Source organism: Camelus dromedarius, chromosome X, assembly GCF_036321535.1.
Source record: "Camelus dromedarius isolate mCamDro1 chromosome X, mCamDro1.pat, whole genome shotgun sequence".
Classification (NCBI taxonomy): Eukaryota; Metazoa; Chordata; class Mammalia; order Artiodactyla; family Camelidae; genus Camelus; species Camelus dromedarius.
The window spans coordinates 109689908-109707090 of record NC_087472.1 but is presented as its reverse complement, the minus strand read 5'-3'; the positions used below and the strand labels follow the sequence as shown (position 1 = coordinate 109707090).

General features: G+C 44.2%; 1 long non-coding RNA gene across 2 annotated transcripts in view; it reads left to right on the top strand.

The window, feature by feature from the left end:
• The window catches only part of LOC135320091 (uncharacterized), a 483416-nt gene that overhangs the window by 149076 nt on the left and 317157 nt on the right, over positions 1–17183 (top strand). For both annotated transcript variants that reach the window (XR_010379267.1, XR_010379268.1), the window contains one exon: positions 8070–8170. This is a non-coding gene — a long non-coding RNA (uncharacterized LOC135320091). The remainder of the gene's footprint in view (positions 1–8069; positions 8171–17183) is intronic.

Below are 17183 nucleotides of genomic sequence, written 5' to 3'. Positions count from 1 at the left end.
AAACATTCCTTCAAAGTCTTTGGGAGGAACATGAAATAGCTGTCAGAGGCTGGCAAGGTGATCTTTGCGAGAATGATGCAGAAATTGTCATGCACGTTACTGTTCCAAACAGTCTCGTTATTCAAATCAGAAAACAGTAACTTCATTTTCTGTCTCAATAGGATCCCTCTATTATGATGGTCATACATCTTACAGATGTAGAAAGTCTCTAACGTGGTCTTTAATGGTCCAACCGGGCGGGTCTGGAAGATGCTTTTGATTCATTTCAGAATCTGAGAGGCACATTTGTTTATGTTCATTAGCTTAATTTGGCTCGTTTTCTCTGAAGAATCCAAGGTGCTCTTGAGAGAGGCTGCGTGTAAGGAGCATGCAGCGCCTCTTAAACCAGGAGAAAGAGGCCATCAGGGAGGTAGAAGGAAATGAGGAAATGAGGGACGTTGAGATGAGAGTTAGAAAAAAGGGTCAGATGATGCTACCAACTCGGCAGGGCTTGTGCAGTTTCTAGAAACAGGACGTTTTTGAGAGGGGCGTTGGCCATTCACTAAGGCTGGGGGGTGATGGGCAGAGGGTACCAGGTACCTCTGGATTCTCTGGAGTTGAGGAAGCCCACCGTCTCCAAGTGTGGAGAACACCCTGGTGCTCTCATTCCCCAGGTATTGACATCTGGTGCTGACTGATGCTTAGCTTTCTAGAAACCCTGTTTTCTCAGCATCTAAGTCTCCCTTCCACTCGTCTTTCCCACCCAGTGCCCTGCCCTTCCTGCAGTCGGACACCCAGGTCGTGACCACCGCCACCCTCCCCTCGACTTGCCTCTCCGTCACCGTTCCTTCCATATCCCCCGCCGCTCTCAGAACGTTGTCCGTCTGCAGTCTTGCCTCCTCCATGTGCTCCTTCTCCTCAGCCCTTTTTCATTCCTGCTCTGTCCTTCCCTTCTGTCAGGCTTGTTCTCCAAAACTCCAGTTTTCTTCCCTGTGTTCTGTCCCTCTTTGCGTGTCCTCTGAATGGAACTCCCTGCCCGCCAGCAGCACTGGGGCCCTTTCCTCCCCGTTCTCCACGTGACAGAGTGTGTGGTCCCCCCAGGTTTTTGCTCTTCCTCCATCCTCCAAGGCTGGCTCCCCCATCCACACTCCTGGTTCCAACCCTTCCCCACTGTACGATCCTCACCTGAAACGGGCAGCTTTGTCTCCCAGCTCCCTGTGGTCCGGATGCTCCTCTCCAGGGACAAGGGCCATGGCTGCTGCGGTGTCTTACACAGACTTCACAGAGGCACCTCCCCTCATTCTCACAGCCCTGATGTCTAGTTGGAAACCAGGGAAGCTAAGGTGCTGCCGTGGACTGAACTGTGTCCCCAGAATCATATGGAGAAGCCCTGCCCGCGGTGGGATGGTGTTTGGAGCTGGGGTCTTTGGGAAGTAATTAGGGTGAGATGAGGGCAGGAGGCTGGGGCCCATATGCTGGGATTAGTGGCTTTATAAGGAGAGGAAGAGAGATTATCCCGTCAGCCAGCACCTTGACCTTGGGCTTTCCAGCCTCCAGAGCTGTGAGAAATAGACGTCTGTCCTCTAAGGCCCCCAGCCTATGATGTTTTGTTACAGCAACCGAAACCCACTGACATCGGTACCTCAAAGCCTCTGACCCCACCCACTTCTCTGACACCGTAACGTCACAATTTCATAACACAGTGTCTATCCCGGGAAAGTGCTTAGCACCTCCAGTTCCCCTTTCTGAGTCAATAAACTAAAAACATGTCTGGGTCTTCCTCTTTTTCGGAATGTTCTAAAGACCAAGTGCGTATGTTCTGAAATCATGTCTAGCCAGAAGTGGGAAAAAAAAAAAAGGTGATTTATAATCGAAGGAGCAGAAATCTCACACTGGAAGTTTACAAAGTTGTGTCCAGTGTTGGAAAGCTTTTTGTTTTAGTTTGTTATTTCATAGATTTTTGTAAAAAAAACAAAGCAAACCCCAGAATAAGAATAGTGACCCTGGTAAATACTGACTGGTACCATAGGCTACAAGAAAACAGTTTTTGTCAGAATATTTTTCCACATTTTCCAATTCTGCCGTAAAGCTAGAAACATGTAGAATTCTCTGAGCGCTGTAGTTATGGGATGAAACAAAGAATGCTTTGGGCCTGGTGCTGCAGGGAGATGGAACTTTTCAGGGGTAATAACTTGTTTTAAAAAATGAAATTTGCTTTGCATCTAAAAAACATATATACCTAAATTATGTGCTTTTCTGCTTGACTGGAAGTTGCAGAAAGGGGATTGTGGTATCTGTGCCTTGTATTTTTTACAATTTTAATTTGAGTTGAAAGTGCAATCAGAGAAAATGTAGCTTTTCCCAAGCAGAACGGGACTTTACTCGTAGTGCGTTTCAGTCCACTTTGACCAATGAAGCCTGGCAGAGACGAAGCCAGGCCGTGAGTTCCTGATTAAACAGGGGAGCCACAGAATGGAAAGTTTAATGAACCCTGCCCCTGCTATAGGCTCCCACGCTGTAATCACATTTTCATTCATAATCATTTAGAATCTCATAGAAAGTTTGCCACTTCTGAATATCAGTCAAGATAGAAATTCATGGAATTTCTTATTGTTTTTAGAACAGTGAGACTGAATCTCAATGTCCGTTAGATTTTGGTCCTTGTAATTATCTCTAAAATACAAAACATTTTCCTTGACTTCTGTTGTTAAAACATTAAGTTGTATTTCATGCTCATTTGTTATTGTTCTAAGTTTGGTTCAGGTATGATTAGGTTAAGAAAAAAAATCATTTCTGAAAATTAAGGATGGGATTATTAATAGAAAATCAAATGGGATATATTCAAAAGCCATTTGAAAACCTTCAGCAAAAAAATCTTCTTTGTAAGGAGAGTTGTTGCACAGTTTCCTTGAGTGCAAAGGATTGAGCAATATTCCAGCAAACTCTTTTGGGTGCTGTGACTCATGCTGTGTGAATGCAAAAGGTTTCTGACTCAAGTCAACCGATTTTCAAGTGCGTTTGAAGTCGAGAGTGCTTCACTGATGAGCACAGAATCTGCCGGGCAAAGCAAGTCGCATGTTGAAACCCAAGGCTTGGGAAGGTCTCCGAGGTATTAGCGTGTTAGATGTTCGAGAAGAAAACACTCAGGTTTCTCCTGAGGCACCTCCCGTCTGCAAATAGCTATCTCCAGTGCTCTTGAAAGATGTTACTCTGTCCTTTCTGAAAACCTGGTTGGGGAGGAGAACGAACACATATTTTAGACAGCATGCAACTCGGTTCTATGATTTTTTTGAGGCATCTTTGCAGAGTGTTGGCCCGTAAGAGAGAGTGCTCGCAGTTGCAGTAACTCGCTGCGTTTGGCATGACTGCCTTGTCCACGCCGACACGATCTGCCCAGAAGGAATTGGGAAGAGGGGTCTCGGGCCCTTTGAACCGTCGTCAGCGGGAGTTGTCCTTTTTGCCAGTTGACATCAGGGCAGACAGAAAGGCTACCGAAGCATGACGAATCAAACAGAGCCTGAATCCTGACGCTGCCGTTTCTTGCTGGGTGGGGGTAGGAATCTGAACCAACTTGCTGGACCACGTGGATTTCCGTCCTCGCTGTGAAAGAGGGAGGAAGCGGACCCCTGACATAGTTGCAGGCATCTGTGCCCAAATGGTAGGCCATACAGAGACTGCTGGTGAAGACAGTTAAGAGTGTGGGGTCCGGAGGCCGACTGCCCAGTGGGGATTTCAGGCCTTCCCCTCCAGGCTCTGCGTCTGAATGTCTCTGCCCCAGGGGACAAATGTCCAGTGGGGATAGTAATGGTTACCCTGTGGGCAAGTGAAATATTGACCTTGGTGATGCTCTTTCTAAATCTGTAATATATTTGAGCTGTTCTTCAAATGAAAATGGTTTCTAAGGAGTGACAAGGAAATTGTAATAATGGGCCATGAAATTTACAGGAGCCCGCGTTTGACTTAGGTACCACTACTCCGTCAGGAATTGGTAAATTCAGGACTGAGGGATTAAGAAGTGCTGCCATTTTCAACCGGTAGAAAAGTGGGAATGGCAGTGAAAGAAAACAACCATAGGTACTCTGTTTAATGGGGGAAAAGTCCAAGTATTTATCCTAGTACTTCGTGTTAGGAATGGAAACACTTGCCATTAATTCGGGAAATGTCGACGGAAGTGCTGCGGTGTCTGCTTTGTTCTTAGGTCTGTGCTGGGAACCAGGGCTACAGAAATAACGTGCGCTGCCCCAGGGAGCAGCCTCTTACTTGTCGGGTATCGAAACACTCACAAGACCATGGCAAGATTCAAAATACTGCTGTGTGCTGGCCTCTCAAGGGATGTTCCGGGGCAGGTACCCTTGGGTCTCCTCTCCCAACCCCTCACCCCTTCCCCGGGATGGGGGCCCCTGTTAGGAGTGATGATGGACAAGATTAGGCGCTTTTCTTGGAATTTCCTCTCCGTGAGATTCCACCCCCTCCACTAATGCAGGATTTCTAAACCGTAGCACTGATGACATTAGGGGCCAGATGACTATTGTGGGTGCCGTCCTGTGCGTTGTAGGGTGTTCAGCAGTCTCCCTGGTCTGCACCCATTGGATGCCAGTAGCATCCTTTCCACCTGTGACAACAAGGTATAGCCATTTGACTTCTGGGGAATATCCCCCAGCTGAGAACCATTGGACGAGTCATGTGGTATGGAAGCAGGGACCCATGAATGTCCCCACGTGTGAGTTACTCCTGTCCCAGAAATGCCTGGGCAGGGAGAGGAGAAGGTAAGTGGGGACGGGAGAGGGTTGGTGGGGAGCAAGAAGGTAACTGTACTGTCATTCTTTCCTCCTCTCCCTGCTCTTGGCTTGTAAATATGTATATATTGTCTTTTCTCCCAAATGAAAAATGTAGGTGACTCCATGCGGAGCAGGAATGTAAAACAGACATTCATAAATTCATAAATGTCTGTTTTATGCAGACGGCAGCCCCTCCCTGTTCCTAATAAGACACCAGGTTGTAGGACAAGTCCAAACTCCCCTCTGTTCCTGGGCACCTGTGTCCTTTTTTGCTTTGATACAACAAAGCAAGGAACTTGGTTTTTGTGATGTGTATTATCTTGGGTTGTGAAGGTAGCTACATCAGATTGCTAGGGCTGCCGTGACCCGGCACCGCAGGCTGGGGTGGCCTCAACCAAAGAGGTTGACTGTCTCAGAGTTCTCACAGCTGGGAGTCCAGGATCCAGTGCTGGCAGGGTTGGATCCTTCCGAGGGCTGGGAGGAAGAGTCTCCATGGGTTCCTCCTTGCTCCCGGTGGTTTGCTGGCAGTCTTTGGCGTACCCTGGCTTTCAGACACATTGTTCCCATCTCTCTCCGTCTTCACAGGACCTCTCCCTGGGTCCCATCACACTGTCTTCCCTGACGCATGTCTATCTCACGTCCAAATTTCCCCTTTCTGTAAGGAAGGACACCAGTCCCATTGCATTAGGGCCCACCCTCATGACGTCATATGAAATGGATTACTTCCATAAAGACCTAACCTCTAAATAAGGTTACATTCTCAGGTGATGGGGCTTAGGACCCAACATACGAATTTTGGGGTTACACAGTTCAACCCAGAACAGTAACTAATAGAGAACGTCTACACAGTGATATAATTATTAAAAAAAAAAAAACTTATGAAGAAGGAGATATTGTAATGTAAGTAGATTTCATGTTTCATAAGAGGAGATCATTATATAGCGTTAACAGATAAAAAATAGCAGTGGAAATGTATCACTTGGTGAGGTAAAGGTAATTACTCAAAGAAATAAAGAAAAGATGGTTGTAAGTCCTCACACTGGAGGACTGGTCCTGGAGTTGGAGCCATCGGGCTCACAAATGTTTGGGTCTGATGATACAAATCTGTGTTTCAGTGTTTGTGCTCAAGGAACTCAAATGTCTCCTCGAATTGTGCCGACCAGCTTGCTCATTCAGATTTAATGTTAATGAAAGCCGAAGCGTAATTAATTACAGTAAGTAATTAAAATCATAACATGAGGGTGCCCAGTAGGTTTCCATTGGTGTCGTAACATTCCCACAAACGTACTGACTCCAAACAACACTCATTTATGACCTTACAGTGCTGGAGGTCAGAAGTCCTAAAAGGTCTTGCATGGCTAAGATCCAACAGTTGGCAAGGCTACATTCCTTCCGGAGACTCTAGGGGAGAATCTGTTCCCTTGCCTTTTCCAGCTTCTAAGGGCCACCCGCCTTCCCTGTCTCCTGCTTACCACCCTCCGTAAAGGACAGGACGCAGGCTGGTTTAGGTGGAATGTGGGGTCTGAGACAATGGAGGATGGCAAATGCTCCAGTCGAGAAAAGCCACTGGCTGTGTGTCTCGGAGTCGTACCAGCAATACCAGTGAGCTCCTTCACCAGGGGTCCGTTTATCAAGTGTCCTGTAAGGGTGAATAGAATTCAGCAAGGTCGAGCCACTGATCTGTGTGACCTTGAAATCTTGGAGGGTTTTGTGCAGTACATCCTTGCTCAGCAGTGTTATAACAGAGTGGGTGCAGGGTAATTATTCCTCTAAGCCAGGGGACAGGTGGTAATGGATGACATTCCAAACAGAAACTGTGAGCAAATGTAGTTTGATACGTACATAGATACCTAACTTGGCAAAGCATTGCAAAGAAGAGCTTTGAGTTTCAGCTTACAACCCTGTTAAAAACGGAATGATTTAAAATGCAGATTCTGACGTATCAATAATGCTGCAAGAGGCCAGGTGCCATTGACCCCTTGCTGCCCTGGGGCATGTGTTCAAAAGGAAATAACAACATCATTGAGTTTTTTCTGCTACTTCCAATGCTGTCTGGGGGCTACGGATTCAAACTTCATGATAAATTTAACTAAAAAGGTCTAGTATCTAACAGTGACTGAATTCAGTCATCTTTGCATGAATCCCCATGCAGGCACAACTGCATGCAATTTGATGTCAGAAGAAGGCAAGCCAAGAAGTTGAAAGCAGCCTCTGTTCTTCATGTTTCTAAAATAGTATACTCGGGCATTTTTTCCTAATTACCATTTGAACAGGAAAATTATATGTTGACTTGTTACTTTCATGTTTATTTCTGAAAGAGGTAAAAACCTTAAAGAGTTGTCATTAAAACCATTTTTGAGTTTTATATCAGAAAGTATCACTGCTGTGAGTTTCCCGGTCTTAACCAACATGAAATTCATGCGAAACATTCCGATCGTTTCTGTTCTCATTACCCCAGTCTAGGAAGAAAAAGATTGCTTAGTTCTCCTCAAGGTCAGTTTTTATGGATAGCATGCTCTTTCGAAAAAGTATTCTGTCCAGCTCAGAGACTGAGGTTGTCTTTGCCAATAATGTATTTAATACAGGTTCACTGCAGAAATTATAATTTCACAAGGCAGTAGTGTACAGGATAATGTCTCTTAATAAGCCAGTAAAGAAACAACATACTCCAAACCAATAAGAGCTTAATGACACTGTTGTTCCAGGCAAGGAAGGGATGAAAGGAATAAAATCCAGATTTAGTTGAGGTGTATCTTTCTACGAGGTGGTTCTCGGAAGGGTTGGCTCGGCCACCTGGGGCTCTGTCTCGGTGCCTGTGCAAAGTGAGCACCGCCTGTTGCTAGAGCAGCTTGCTGGGGAGTGAGGGCGTGGATGCTGCTGGGTAAATTTGTCTCCTTGGGACTGCATGGTTTCCACCACTGGTGGCAAGGGGTCGTTTTGCCCAGGCAGGAGCTAATGCCACCAGCTCTTCAGAGAGCTCTTTAGGTGAGCATAGAGTCAGACAGAACCGTCTCAGACAGTCTGCACAAACTCTGGGCGTGCAGTCTGACGGCCCTACTATCGCTGCTTCTGTTTTTGCTGATGTGCCCCCAGCGGCTGAGCACCGAGGGCTTCTGAGCAACTACAGACGGCCCTGATGCCATCCTGACCCAGCACTTTCCCTTTTATATCAAAACAGCTGTAGTTACAGAGATGGCTCCGTCTTTGTCGTGAATAAGTGGGCTTAGAATCACATCAGACCAATACACAACAAAGAGGTTAATTCATCTTGGGAAGGTAGCTGTGTACTGATCAGGAAACCTTTGGTTTCAGGTGAGTGAAGCCCAACTGTAGTCACTGGAAGAAACAGAAGGTTTAACCTCCATCGTGGTGAGAGGCACCGGTGGATGCCAGAACTCCAAGGACATCTGATGGTAAGTGAGCCCCTCCACTCTGTTGAGTTCATCTGGTTATGCCCTTGTCGTTTACGAATGTGCAGACTGCTTCATCCTTAGTGTCTCCCCTGGCATCCATCCCTCTGCTTCATCCTCAGTGTTTCCCCTGGCATCCATCCCTGGAGAAGTCCTCAGCACTTCCCAGCTAACAGCATCAATCCCTCGGTCTCTCTGCTCATCATTTCAGTGCCTCATTAGCCAGAACTACTGAGTGCTGTCCATCAACCTTGAACACTCAAATGGCGATTACTTGACTAGCTGTTTTGTTGGAAGTTCATTATTAGAAAGCAAAAATTTACACAAAATTCGAATGGTGCACATCCATAGCAGTAAGATGCTTAATATTCTGTCAATGCTGGAGCAGGTCTTAAAACAAAATTGAATCTGTCAGCGTGTCACTTATGTCAAGAAAGACACAGATTACATTTGAATATTGTGCCTTGCATGCACAAAGAAACTGATTCTGATGTTTGTTTGCTAAAAAGTGTTCCCTATATAACAGAACAAAACCCTCCCCATTTCTTTTTACAGAGAAGAGAGTGAATCAAGTTATTTCTAATTAAGCTGAAAGCAAGGTGAAACTTCTTTTTAAAGGTATCCAAAGCATTGTTTCAGTAAATTTAGTAAATATATCAAGAGACATGTTTCATTTCAGGCTTCTTCGGAATTTAAGACTGTTCTAACTTACAAAGTTTATTTTAGCTGGAATTTTTGTTTTGAAATTCAGTAGTCAAGTTTGGGTATTGAAATGGTTGTCATTAATTGCATTTTGTCCTTGAGTCAGAAGATTATGAACGTGTCTTCCTGTTTGTTTTCCCGCATTTGCCATTGAGATGGGTAAATGATGAAGCATTGACTGAATTTATGTAGTTTTACTGTGATACCTATTTTTAAAACTCCAAAATGCTCAGAGTGCAGAGTTACTGACAATGTTTCTCCTTGCTCATGGAGGGGGGTTATGTCTTCATAGGTAATGCAGCGGCCTCAGGCATAAGTATGTCTTATCACTGGACTATTTTATTAGGCTTCTCTCAACAGTAGGTCCTTTTCTATTGAAGCAGAGTTGGTTTACAATGTTGTGTTAATTTCTGGTGTACAGCATAGTGATTCGGTTACACATATATTCCTTTTCATGTTCTTTTTCATTATAGATTATTACAAGGTATTGAATATAGTTCCCTGTGCTGTACAGTAGGACCTTGTTGTTTATATATTTTATATATAGTAGTGTGTATCTGCAAATCCCAAACTCCCAATTTATCCTTCTCCACCCACTCTACCCACTGGTAACTGTAAGTTTGTTTTCTGTGTCTGTGAGTCTGTTTCTGTTTTGTAAATGAGTTCATTATGTGTCATTTTTTTTAGACTCCATATACAAGTGATATCATATGGTATTTTTCTTTCTTTCTGGCTTACTTCACTTAGAGTGACGATCTCTGGGTCCATCCATGTTGCTGCAAATGGCAGTATTTTATTCTTTTTTATACCTGGGTAGTATTCCATTGTATAAATAAACATCTTTATCCAGTCATCTCTCGATGGAAGTTTAGCTTGTTTCCATGTCTGGGCAATTATAAATATCAACAGTAGATCCTTAAATTCAGTCACTTCAGCATGGTATCACAGGGTTGCTTTTGCTGAATACGTTGTAAAGAACTGGCATGGTTATGTAAAAAAGGTACAACCTTCAGCAGGGTATAAGGACAAGATCTGTCACTTTTCTGTGTTCCTAGTTGTTTTCAGGTCCCATGATAGGTCCGCTCATTACATATCCTCCGTCTCATCCTCTTTTTCATTTTCTTTGTGTTGGAGGGTTTAGGACTCTTACTACTGCTCCTACTTGATCTCTGCACATGAAACATGTTAGGACTAGGAGACAGAAGCCGGGTTGAGCTCAGAAGCAGTCTTAGTATCTCAGTCAGCCCGAGACCTCTGCCTAGAGGGGAAACCATGCATCCAAGACCAGGTAGCTGAGATGGTGCTCCTGTGCGGATTACACATCCTCCTGGAGCCTTCCTCCAGGGCGCTGGGGACCCTTTCCCTGGGTGTCTGAAAACTACAAAAGGGGAATTCATTGTATCTTAGGTTGTACTTAACACTACCTCTGATTCCAGCCCTTGGGTCCCAGAGTGTAGATGATCCCACCAGTCAGAGTGGGGCATTCTGGGAGTCAGAGAAACACAGAATTGGGGCGCAGGCAGAGAGCTCACCCTGTCCTTCCCCCAGGACCTGAGTGCACAGTTGGAACAGACAGGGGAGGCACCTGGAGAATCCCCCAGCTTTGCATGATCCACAGAGTGAGGATGTGTATGATAGGAAGCCCACCTGAAAGCCTGTTGAAAAGGCCTCCTTACTGAAACAGTGAAGCAAAATTAACCTTGCACTTCTGGGGAGAGCAGCAGAGATGAGGGCCACTGGCTAAACTTAAACTTCAGGTGCATTTTTTTCTATCACAGCCCCTTTGACTCACTCGCTCAAGATGTGTGGGTGGGGTTTGGATAATGACGCAGATTAGTAAACTCAACGAGATGCTGATTCGATTTGCAGCTTTGCTCCAGATGTTCTCTCTTTATTTGAACAAATGAGAAACAACCTGACACCACGGGTTCAGTTAAAGATCTGCTATTTTTTTTTTGTTATTGATTTCTTTTTTCCTTTTTTTTTTTTTTTTTAATTGAAGTACAGTCAGTTACAATATGTCAATTTCTGGTGTACAGCACAGTGTCCCAGTCATGCACATACATACATATATTCCATATATTTTTCATTAAAGATCATCACCAGATATCGAACACAGTTCCCTGTGCTATACAGAAGAAACTTTTAAAAATCTATTTTTATATATAGTTGCTAACATCTGCAAATCTCAAACTTCCAAATTTATCCCATCCCACCCCCTTTCCCCTATAACCATAAGATTGTTTACTATGTCTGTGAATCTGTTTCTGTTTTGTAGATGAGTTCATAGTGTCCTTGTTTTTCTTTTTTTTTTTTTTTTTTTTAGATTTTTCAGAGTGATATCGTGTGGTATTTTCCTTTCTCTTTCTGGCTTCAACTTAAAATGACGATTTCTAGGTCCATCCATGTTGCTGCAAATGGCATTATTCTATTCTTTTTTTATGGCTGAGTACTACTCCATTGTATAAATACACCACAACTTCTTTAAGGATTTGCTCATTTTGACCAGTATTTCTTCTCCCAGTAGCCATTCTCTTCTAGATTGTTTATTCATATAAACCTAACCAACTTTTAGCAAACAAATGGGCATCCAGTTAGACCCTGCCCTGCCTCACTACTTTGGAGCTTGGTATGCGTTCACATTGCTAAGGTCAGGCCAGTGGGATATAACAGTGGTTACATGAACAATTTCTGCCTCTGATTCTTGAGAAAGAAAGACAGATGCCTTTCATTCATCTTTCCTTCCTGTTGGTTTACCAGCGTTGACAAATGGAGCAGTTGTCATGTGTTGAGGATGGCAAGCTAACCTTCCAGCCCTTGGCCATCCGCCCACCTCTGGGCTCTTGCATGAGAGAGAAGCAAACGTCTAGCCTACTTGAACTTTTGTGTTTAGAGTCTGCGTTACAGTGACTTAACTTGCTTCACAAATATTGAAGAATATAACCCTCTCCATCCACTGAAATTCACGATTCCACATTCAGCACAGGGTGCTTGTTCAATCCCAGATGCTTTTGTTCCCTGGGTCACTTGAAGTCTCTCTTCTCTGGAGTGCTTGGGTTGCTCTGTGTCTCTCCCTCTCACTGTGCCTCTCTATCCTTGTGCAAAATCAAGGTGCACTTCCACAAAGGACTGCTCACACACATGCGTAGGTGTGACAACATTCACTGGTGTTCTAGATACTCCAAAGTTAAATATTTGTATCTTCTGTTATTTAAAATGTTCCTCAGAAGTAAAGGAAGAGAAGTTATTCTAGTCAGAAAACCTGATAATAAACGTGCCATCAGCCCAGTGATGGTCAGCACCAACCAGGACATGTCATGTTGACAGCGTGTAAGCTTGATATAATAGAATGAGAAGGGCACTTCACCTCCGTGGTCTCCCTCCCAAATACCCATAACCCCCATCTAATCATGAGAAAAGCACTGGAAAAACCAAAATTGAAAGACATTCTGCAGGCTACCTGGCCTGTATCCCTCAAAGCTGTTAGGATCATCAGAAACAGGGAAAGTCTGAGAAATTGTCACAGCCTAAGGGGGACCGAGAAGATGCGACCACTGAAAGTTGTGAGATACCCTGGTTGGGATCCCAGTGCAACGAGCAGACATTAAGGAAAAACTGAGAAAATCCAGATAAAGTATAGACATGAGTTAATCATAATGTGTCACTGTCAGTTCGTTAGTTGTAACAAAGTACCGGATGCATGCTGACGATGTTAACAGCCCGGGGAATGCTCTAACATTCTTGTAAATTTCCTGTAAATCTATGCTATAGGCAAAGATTTACTAAATGTTTTAAAAGTGTGTTTCTAAGTGTTTAAAAAACGTGTTTCAGCATTTTCTCTCTTGCTTAGAGTGGTTTCTTTCCATTTGAAGGGAAAGTTTAATGAGAGCTGAGAAAGTGCAGAATGCAGATGTAGGGACCCCTGGCTGTCTAGAGAGGACGAGTCTGGGAAGTAGCCTGAAGGTGAAGGAGAGGGTTTGTTTTGCTTATTTTTAAAATGAGTGTCTTTAAATGGGGGTGGGAAAGGAAGCATCGGAGGGAGAGCACAGAATTCTGGAAGGAGAACAGATAACGGATCTAGCAAATACCGTGAGACGTCAGGAATCAGTGGGCTCCAGAACACAGGCAGACAGTAGGCATCTTTGCAGTTGCAGTGGGAGATACGGAAGGAAAGATAGCCCCTCTCGTAGGTGAAAATGTCATTTTCACAGGAAAAGTCCCGATCTGAGAACTTCAGTTTCCTCTTCATAGGAAAGTCCACAATTCGGCTGAAAATGAGGGATATAATCATGGGACCTAAGGTTTAGGCATTGGAAAAAAAAAAAAAAGCATCATCTATGCAAAGACTCAGAAAAATGTGAGAAATGTAAGGATATATAGTAAGTGCCTAAAAACCTAGAACCAGAGACTAAGTACCACAAGGAGTTGCTCTCTCCTTGCTCAGTACTCCGTGTTTTGTACGTTTCTCCCTGATTGTTGGCTTCATTTGATGTACTGGCCACTTGCACTGTGTTTGGGTTATCAGGGTTCCTGCACCCCATTCACCAGGAGAGATGTGCTTGTGGTCTTGACTGGTGCAGAGAAATGGAAGCCCCAGTGAGGAAGGCTAGGCTAGGCTGTCCAGTCTGAATCTTGCATGTAATTCTAGGCAGGTACTTTGTTTCTCAGTTTTCTCATCTGTAAAATGAAGATACTATACCTCTGGAAGGGCAATGATAATTAAACAAATGCAAATACAGGACACGTACGCCAATATACGTGGTATAGATCGGTTTAGTAATGAACTTCTGATAGGGGCGTGGGTGTAGAGCACGGGAGCTGAAGGCATTGGCTGGATACCCAAGGAGACGGGAGGTAGCTGGATGATGGAAGGGGGAAGGTGGAATGGAGGGGCTGCAGTTGGAAAATGTTTCCAGGAGGACGTGAGCCAGAGGAATAGAAGCACTGGTGGCCAAAGAGAGGAATCCTTGATACAAGATGTCTGAGCCGAAGGCATCCCAAATGATGACAAAGATTGAAGGAAAGACAGGGAATATTTGGAGCAGTCAGTGTCGGGGGACAGCCAAATGACAAAGTCATCGTGGTTTGTTTGTTCTGTCAAGGAAAAGGTTAATAGAAATAGGAAGATGGAGAAAGGAACAGTGCTCTGTGTATCAAGGAGAGGACCACAAACTGAGGAACAAGAGGAGATGAGGGCAAGTGAGAGGTCGGCTCCTGGTACCCAGGGAGCAGAAACAACACCACTGAGAACTGGAGCTGTAATCAACACAGCATTCACAGATTTTAACAGTGCTAAAAAGAAACTGAAGTTTACTGAAGATAGCACTGTGTCCAAGTAGATGACTTTTTGGAATGAGTTTGGTTCCAGATAGCCATCAGAGTGAAATACAAATCTGTATGTTCCTCTTAAGGTGTAACGTATGACTTCGTACCTGATACTAGACCCCCTTTGGTGGACGAGGAATGTGGGCGGTTGGTGTGGATTTCCGGAAGTTGGTGTACTGCAGTGTTCTCATTATCTGCTGGAAGCTTGATGATGCCTTTAACAGCAGAGAAATTCCGATGGGGCTTCATGTTCTTTCTCAGCTGCACTGAATTTTCCGTTGTGGGGGATGCCAGCCATCAGGAAAAGGGCATGTTTTGTAAGGACAGGTGTGGTTGCCAAAGCAAAATGATGATAATCGAATTGTGGTTCTCTCTCTTGTAAGTTTAGTTCTGCCATTCTTCGTTTGGAAGGAGATAATATCTGAACCCTTCATTAAGTGATGGCTTCAACATTCACATGTCATATGACATTTTAAATCTTTCATTATGTTCTCAATGCTGGCTTTTAGTTAACTGTGAACTTGACCTGAGAACTACTGTTGTTTTCCTCTTCATCTTTTTGAAATCACTAACCATAAATGTGATTCTCTTTTAAGAGCCATTTATGCCAAGAGTTTTGAAAGATACTAATGTCACTAATCTGGGTGGTAATCTGGGTTAATTGAGCCTGCATTTTGACTGGATGTGGCATTTGTGAAAAGATCTTATGTATTGTCCTAGTTTGCACAGCTGTCATACGGTGTAATTGACTCACAATCATGTCTTTAGAAACTTCACTCCTTACTCCTGGTATAATAGATAATCTTGATAACACTGGCATTGAAAATCCTTTCCCAAATAGTGGAATGTAATCACAGAAAGCAGAATCACCACTTTACTGCCAGAGAGTGAGTTCATTGAATTTTCAAGGTCATTTTGCCCTTACTGAATTCTCTTGAAATTGCAAGCAAACGGCACCTAGATCTTACCGAGAGCTCCAACCCTGAGCGTGTGTGGAAAGTTGCTTTCTTCCGTTTCTCTGTAGTTGGAGTATGGAATTGAGGAAACTGAGTAGCTGGGGAGTCCTGCATCGGCCCAGGGCTTAGAAGCAAGGCGACTGGCAAGTTGACCTCTGGTTCTTTTTCCATCATGCGACTCTAGAATGTCTATGAAAAGACCGTGTGACCTGCTGCTGAGCCCAGTAATTGCTGAAGAAATCTGGAGTTTTATTCCCCCACTACTATTGGCTTCGGGTCTATTCCAGAACGAGCCACTTAGCCTCTGTGATGACATAAGCCCCTCATCAGTCAAGTGAGGGAGGTGGGTAATGATTACCTGCACTTGAGAGCAACTGATAAGAGTACTTGGTGATGAAGGGGGAGGGTGCAGCTCAAGTGGTAGAGTGTGTGCTTAGCATGCACGAGATCCTGGGTTCAATCCTAGTACCTCCTGTGAAAATAAATAAAGCTAATTACCCACCCCTCAAAAAACAAAAACGAGAAAGGAATTGGTGATGGATAACGTTTGGATTAAAGGTGCCGTGAAAGTTGCGAATTCAGCCCCGTTGTCAGCCATTTCACGGTGTCGTCATGTAAGCAGAGGAAATTGATGCCACTACGGAGAGGGAGGTTTGGTCCTCAGTAGGGTTTCTCGCAGTGTGGTCTTTGGTCCAGGAGTGTCAATGTGGCTTGGGAGCTGGTTACAGTGCAAATTCTCAGGCCCCTCCTCAGACCTGCTGAATCAGAACCTCCCCTGGGGGGTGGGGGCAGCTTATCTGTAAGTCTCAAACCTCCAGGGATTCTGAGGCAAATACAAGTTTGAGGTCCACAGCTCTAAGCCAAGGGCCAGCAAGCCTTTTCTGTACGGGGATGGATAATATATATTACTGACTTGGCAGGCAGTGTGGTGTCTGCATCACCTGCTCAACTCTGCTGCCTTAGCCTGACAGTGGCCATAGACAGTATATGAATTAACAGACGTGGCTATGTCCGGTAAGACCTTTACACAAAAATGGGGGCTGGGCTTGGTCAGCAGGCTCTCATTCACTGACCCCTATTCTAAACCTCTCTTCCTCGTTTTAGGTCATTTTGGCTTGTTTTCTGTGAGTTGAATTGAAAACGTTTATCTAACTATGATGTATTTTTAAATGATTCTCTTTGCCCAAAATACATTGTTTCTGAGTGCGAATTGAAAACATGATTTTTAAATTGGAATTTGTAACATTTTTGTGTGTAAACAGAAAAGGAGCTGCTTAAGGTAAAGTTAACTTAGGGAAGATAGGTATTTACTTAAAACCTTAATGTATTTGGATTCATTACTGATACACAAGGAGCAAAATCTTCCTTTAGATCTTATTACTTATTTAGGAAAATCTATCATATGTCATAATCTTTATATTACAGTAAATTAACTTGAACATCTCCTGAGTCTAGGAGGGTTTCATGTACATCGCTGCCCTTGCCATGCAGCTAACAAAGGAACACCGGGGTTCATTAGTGAAATGAGACATTGGAAGCTGTATCAACACTGGCTGTTGACTCGTACACATGTCCCCAGTCATAGATGCGCGTGGTATCCGGCAGTTTGGACTGAGAGAATGTATCAGCCAAAGGTTACACAGCTTCACGTGACTTTACAGCGCGACCGTGCTGCAGCCCTGTGTTGTAATAGGTGTCATTTCCGATTTACGGTTGCACAGATTCTTCTGGATCGTTTCAGGTGCTTAGCACAGAGCTGTGAATTGGTGCTGTAGCGTATTTCTTTTTCAGTGTAGATACATGTGCTTATTTCTAAGTCTCATCAGCTGCCACAAGGGTCCAGGGAACAAAATCTAACTGCCTCAGAGTGATTCCTAGGAGGCATTTGGAATGGAATTTGATGGGATCACCTGCTTTTCCCGCCATGGCCATCTGGCCAAGCCCCCTGCCCCCCATCATTCCCTTTTGGGTTGTAATACTGTTTTACCAAACACAGAAACAGTAATGTAGAATCTAGAAACTTGTTAGTAGAA